Here is a 6898-nt window from a genome sequence, read left to right on the forward strand (position 1 = left end):
TCTATGGAATATATATGTATAGTCCGTGTATATATGTGTTTTGAATATTATTTTTAGTTCTGAGAATTTTTTTAGAAAACAGTTACTCTCAATTAAGTAGGTGTAAAAATTAAAGAACCCTATACTGTGTTGACCATTGATGAACATAAGCACATCTTCCAATTAATGTACAGGCAGCTTACTTGACTGCCTCTGTTCTTAGCAGCTAACTTAAAGGAATCCACAAAACAGTTCTATACTGGGTTGCTGAGGGAAGGTGTCAGAGCAAGAGCACTCTGTCCTCTTTAAACACCAGGATTTTTTTGCAGCTGACTGACAACTGCCTTTCTTGTGGCCCTAGCTCTTGAAGAGTGTTAGCAGTGCTAACAGTTAGGGGGAAACAAGGGAATGTTGCAGCTCATGGAGGATTCTGAGAAATCAGTGATCTAGGGCAAGTATTAGAGAAGAGTTACAGAGTGGTAGCATGGCAGTTGAATGCTATTTCTGGTAGCACAATGGATATGTTTCTGGTACAGCTACTGCAATCAAATAGTGACCAGTGGCAGCAGACATATGAGGTGTACAGCATTTTCTTCATCCCCTGTTTCTCAACTTTCAGATTCTCAGTTCAGCCCACAAAGCAATACAAAGTGGAGGAGTCATAATAGTCTTTGCTTGGTTTCTATTGCTAAGCAAAATATTGCCCGCTAGAGTAGGATGGTGTCTGCTGTCTGGGATGGTCTTTTTCATTATAGGTGATGATACAAAGGAGACTGGATGAAACATTAAACAAGGAGAAAATGAACCAAATCCTCACGCTAGATGATATTTGTAGAAGCGGCTCTGCTTCCACTGAAACCAAGTCTAAATCATCCCTTAGTTTCAGTGCCTCCATTTCAAATCTGTAATTCTAATACCAAAAAGGTGTGTTAGTCATCAATATTTTATTCACTCTTATAATATCAACAGAGCTAAGCCCAGCTGAAGGTTTGGCAGCAAGCTGCTGAACACTGAGCCCAGCATGGGTGCATTCATTAGAGCCATATTTGTTGCTTCATGTAGGATTTGTGTAAAAACTTGTACAGATTCCTTATCCACAGAAGCTTGCTGCAAGCAAGTTGCTAAACTCATTAACAGGGCAAAAGAAAGACTGTGCTTCTGTAATTTCCAGTTCAGTTATTACAGAGTGCACAAAATCCTAATTCTACTGTAGTCTAAGGAAAAACTCCCACTGGCTTAATGGGACCAAGATGGCATAACGTTAATTTCCCAGTACAATGTAGAAACCAGAAACTCTCCCAGAAGAGTGACTTCAATGGGGTCTGGACCTCAGGAGGTGAAACTGTGTTGTCTCAGAGAGGCACCTGCTGTACCTCACTGTTAGAATAAGGAGCACTGCTGCAGTATGCAGAAAAAGTTCTCAGTTTTATCAACTGATTTCCATTACGTACGCAGAGTTTTGACCTCATGAGAACAATCTGGGCAATTATTCTTTCTTTGAGGGCAATCATATTCACCTACAGCAAAATTATTTAAGCCTATAAGGCACTGGAGAATGTATTTTTTAAAGTAATATTCATAGTGAAGAGAACACAGTTGTTTCATGTGAAGAGAACAACATTGGATTAATTTTATATACACGGGTGTTTGTGCACTCAGTATTCAAAGGTTATGTATTTCAGTTATGTTAATAAAGACCAATTCATGGAGTGCCCAACTATCAAATGGCCCTTTGTGTGTAGTTTAATTAAATGCTCATTCTTTGGTGGGTTATCAATGGTGAAACACCAGAACAATAACTGCCAGTATCAGGAAATTGGTATAGGCAGGTGAAAGCTGTTTCTCTTATAATAGTCCTGTGAGACCACAGACGGGTTCTTTTTGTTCAGCATAGAGAGGAAATTATTCACACAAAACATGATGTAAAGGCTGTTCAGATCTTTCAGCAAGTAGGCTTTGAGAACAAACTGAACCTTTTTCATTACATAAGCTCATATCAACCAAATATATGAAGCACATTTTAACCAATGCCATGAGTTTCCAGCCTCAAGCAAAACTCCATGATGTGGGAGAGTAGCAATGGAGTGCCCATCTTTTATTTCTCCTTTCACGGATGTTCCCATACTTGTGGTGGGAGACCAAGATTTTGCAGGGCTGGCCTGAGGTTTCTGAGGAGCAGGACCAATTTCCCCTCCTTAGCCAGCACAGGCATTTCTCCACTGGGTACAGAAGCATTTGTGAAACCTATTCTTTAACCAGAATGGAGAAATTTGGGAAGTCATCTTTATCAGACGATGTCTGCTGTGAATCTCCTGTGAATCCTGTGTGATCCTTGGAGTGTTGGCTTTGTGGGCTGGCACCCACATAGATGCTAGGAGATCTGTATATATATGTGGCTATGCACAGGACTGCACAAGACAGATGGGAAAGTAGCTTCTTACTTAACTGCATTGAATCCTGCTAGCAGTCATAGTAAAAAGCAATCAAACTGCTTTTAGTTTGAAAAGTCATGAGTTTATTCCTCCCTCTCCTGAGCCTTTTTTGTTCATATACACACAAACATTACAACAGTATTGCATTGCGCTGCGGCATTATTCTATATAAAAATACTTAATTTTAGCCAGAAGTCCAGGATTATTTTTTGCTAATTCATTCTGAAAATTATTCACTTTAGACAACTTGCTCTCCCTTTTGGCAGTCCACAGGCAGTGTGAAAGTGGTGTTAAATCATGCTTCTACATTTTACAGAAGGACCTAGATGAGAAAAGCGAACTGCTGCTTCCATGTCATGCCTGGCCTAATTATGGGCAACTTTTATTTATACCCTATCAAGATATAAATAACAATGCAATGATTGAAAACATCAGAGCTTCCTCCATGTCATAAAATTGGGAAGAGGGAATAGTTTTGTGTGGTTATTGATTTCCAGCTGCTTAATTGGTGTTTACAATATCTCTCCTTGAAAATAGCCATGTGCGTTTCATTCCCTACTCGCTTGTTTAATTTAATTTAATCAATTGTTACACACCTGTTTCCACTTACTTAAAACAAGAATTATCTACAGCGTAACAAATATGAAGAAACGTTATAAGCAATTAATCTTTATCTTTGTAATGTTTTTCATAGAATGATATAATTAAGAATCCAAGCTTTAAAAATAATCAGATAGCAAGTTTATACATTAAAACACCAGCAGACATGTGAACCTTCCTTTAAACTATATGGGAAGATTTAAAGATAGCTGTGGAAAGAGAAGAAATACGTCTTCTAGAACCTGTTTTTGGAGATTGTTGGAAAAAAACTTTTTTTTTCCTGTTAGAAGGGATACTCTATTACTAAATGCTGGGAAGAGACAGCTGCAGAGCATATCCAGATTTTTCACCAGCCAAAGCAAAGAGGGATGAATAAGATCCTTGTTCATTTTACTATGTACTCTATGCCCAAGCACAAATAATACTATACATTGCTTACTCTCTTAGTAAGGTAGAGAAGAGCATATCCAGCTAAGTTCCTAGACCTCTTAACAAGACTCAAAACCAACAAAGCAATAAAAAAAAAAAAAATTAGCTCCTTAAATCTTATTTTTCATTTAATGATTTCTGAGCTCTTCTTGGTGCCAAGCAAGCCAACTGGATATCAGGCAGAGTCAAGGTGCTGGCTTCAGCCACCCTCTGCTTTTTACTGGGCTGTGCTGCAGCACGGCTCTCTTACAGAGGGGCTGGCAGGCTCATCCCAGAGTATTTTAAAAATCAGCTCTTAGACCCTCCCCTGGAAATTATAATTGCCAACAAACATAAAGAAGCAACGTTATTCAGAGTTTCATGTATTTGCTATTAACTGATAAGCTAAATCAAAAGCATGGGATTAGAGCGGAGAAGCCCCGTGCTTTCATATAGCCTCTGAATCTCTCCTGCTTAGACTCTTGGAGCTGGTACCTGTCTCCTCCTGAGAGCCTTATCCTCTTTCCTTATACAATCTAAAGATAGTAATTAATTTATTCTACCAAAGGGCTTTAGTGACTGGGGCAGCAATTTTATGCAGTTAATAGGTGTGCCCTGCTGTTTTATTACTTCCCCTTGTGGACAGAGTGTAGAAATTTCACACAAAAAACAAACGCCCAGAGGCCTCAAATTAAGGTAAGGATGTTCTTTTTTTTCCTTTTCAAATTTGCCTTCCTTACTTTTTTTTACAATGTCTGGAAATCCCCAATGAGTCTGACATAAGTTTCTAACTCGGCTGGTTTCTGCAGAACAGAACACTGCCAGATGATGGCTCACGCTTCACTGACGATGTTCTGTCATCGATTGGTGCTAACGATGGATCAGTGTCTGTCTCTACAGCCTTTTTAATAGGTACTTTATTATTTTGACACATTTCTTTCCCTCCTGTTAATCCAGGGATTAGCAGTGACATGTCTAAATTCATGCTTAACTGTGTTAACATCATCCCTCTTGTACTGAATTTGCTGCGATCTCACACTGCTAGCTTCTTAGCAAGATCAGCACATCCTATTGCTTAAATATTCCCGTGGAGATTCTCTGGGGTTCTCTTTGTGAGCTCTAAAGCTCTACCTGTCAGGTTGGCTACAATACAAAGCACAAAAAAGACAGACTAAATGACAATATGATATAAAATCAATGGAAGTCCTGTCGCAGAAGAATAAAGGAGTAAAGAAAGAAAAAACTATAAACCAAGGGGAAAATAGTAACAGAAAAGTGTCTGCATAGTCACACTGCACATGGGGAAAATCATTTATCCATCTCCTGCTCCTCGCCAGGATCTGAAAACTTACTCTAACCAGATGCTTTGTTGTTACCTACCCCTGGGATTTCTTCAGTATGGATGTGTCTGCATTCCTGTAGCAGCACAGAGCAAGCATTACCTGTAAATATCTCTGTCTCCCTTATGGACCCACTCCCAGGAAAGACTGAACCACTTTCCTGATGGTTGGTTTGGCTCATAAGCACGGCCCCTAGCACATAGCTGAGTGGTGCAGTTGGCACATTGGAAGGAAGGGAAGCCATCCAGAGGGACTTGGACAGGCTGGAGAAGTAGGCCCATGTGAACATGATGAGGTCCAACATTGCCAAGTGCAAGGTGCTACAGCTGGGTTGGGGCAATCCCAGGTATTTAATAAGACTGGGAGAAGATCCCCTTGAGAGCAGCCCTGCGGAGAAGGACTTGGGGGTCCTGGTGGATGAGAAGCAGTGTGCGCCTGCAGCCTGGAAGGCCAACTGTGATCTGGGTTGCATTAAAAAAGGAGTGGCCAGCAGGGAGAGGGAGGTGATTGTCCCCCTCTGCTCGGCTCTTGTGAGGCCCCGTCTGCAGCACTGCGTCCAGGCCTGGGGCCCCCAGCACAGGAAGGACGTGGAGCTCTTGGAGCGGGTCCAGAGGAGGCACTGAGATGGTCAGAGGGCTGGAGCAGCTCTGCTGTGAGGAAAGGTTGAGGGAACTGGGCTTGTTTGGCTTGGAGAAGAGAAGGCTCCAGGGAGACCTCATTGCGGCCTTCCAGAACTTGAAGGGAGCGTACAAACAGGAGGGGGAACAGCTATTTGTGAGTGTGGATGGTGATAGGACAAGGGGGAATGGTTTTAAACTGAGACAGTGGAGGTTTAGGTTGGATATTAGGAGGAAGTTTTTCACCCAGAGGGTGGTGAGGCACTGGAACAGGTTGCCCAAGGAGGTTGTGGATGCCCCATCCCTGGAGGCATTCAAGGCCAGGCTGGATGTGGCTCTGGGCAGCCTGGTCTGCTGGTTGGTGACCCTGCACATAGCAGGGGGTTGGAACTGGATGATCATTGTGGTCCTTTTCAACCCAGGCCTTCCTATAATTCTAAGATTCAATGATCTGTTTTCAGCCACTCATCTGACTGACTCTTCATTCCTCTTGCTGCTCTTCTTCCCAATCCTCTGTTTCTCACTGTACCTTTTTCCTCATCCAAGTAAAAACAATCCATGGATGAAGAGGGAGATGAAGTGTTGACAAAAGCTAGGGGACTATACTGAAGGTAGGAGGAAGAGTGAAGTAGGTTGTCCATAACAATTCCAGTGGCACTACAGAAATATTTATAATTGATAAAGACACAGATTTGGCAAATGTTGGACCTTGGGAAAAGACTCAGAAGAAGGAAAAGGGCTTGAGATGTCTATGATAGTTCTGCTCAAAATTCAAAAGGACTCTTGGCTCTCCCAGGATATTTCTGACAGAAGAGGCAATAGCTTTAGACTCACCTCTTTCCTGTCAGCTTAGAGAGTGGGAGTAAAATGAGTAGTTGTAATAAAGTTGATTTTGTAAATTGAACCAGAAGAGACAATCTTTGGGATTTCAAACAATTTTGGAAAGAAACATTCACAGTTGAAAATTTGGAAACCTTGTTTTTGGAATCCAACTGGACTTGGGTGGAAATTATTAAGAGGATGGAGAAACTGCTTGAAGATAAAAGACTGGAACTCTTCTTTTGGGAAATGCTAAGCTCCTTAGGGTTTACAGGATCAGGAGAGTGGTGGAAAAGATGAATGCAGACTTCTTATGCACCAAGTCCCACAGCTCCAGCATTAGTGGGCATTGAACGAATGTAAAAAGACCAGTTCAAAACAGATAAAACACTTTGCACAGCAAGTAGTGAATTTTTGGAATTTGCTTTCATACAAAGCAGTGGAAGCTCATGATAGGAAGGTGAAAAAAGGATGAGACATTTATAAAGAAAAAGACAGGATAATCCTTTGAGTGGGATGTTGGATGAGGTGAGGTCATGAGATCTTTTTCAAAGCGTTCCTGTGATTCCATAACAATAACATAGTAGTGGAGATAGGCAGAAACATATACACTGATGTCCAGTATCCAACATTTCTGGCTGCTGGGGCCAGGAGAGGAGAGCAGGCTGCAAAAAAGTTGTTCAGGCTCCCCCTTCCCCCCTCC

This window comes from Meleagris gallopavo, chromosome 6 (assembly GCF_000146605.3).
Source record: "Meleagris gallopavo isolate NT-WF06-2002-E0010 breed Aviagen turkey brand Nicholas breeding stock chromosome 6, Turkey_5.1, whole genome shotgun sequence".
Classification (NCBI taxonomy): domain Eukaryota; kingdom Metazoa; phylum Chordata; class Aves; order Galliformes; family Phasianidae; genus Meleagris; species Meleagris gallopavo.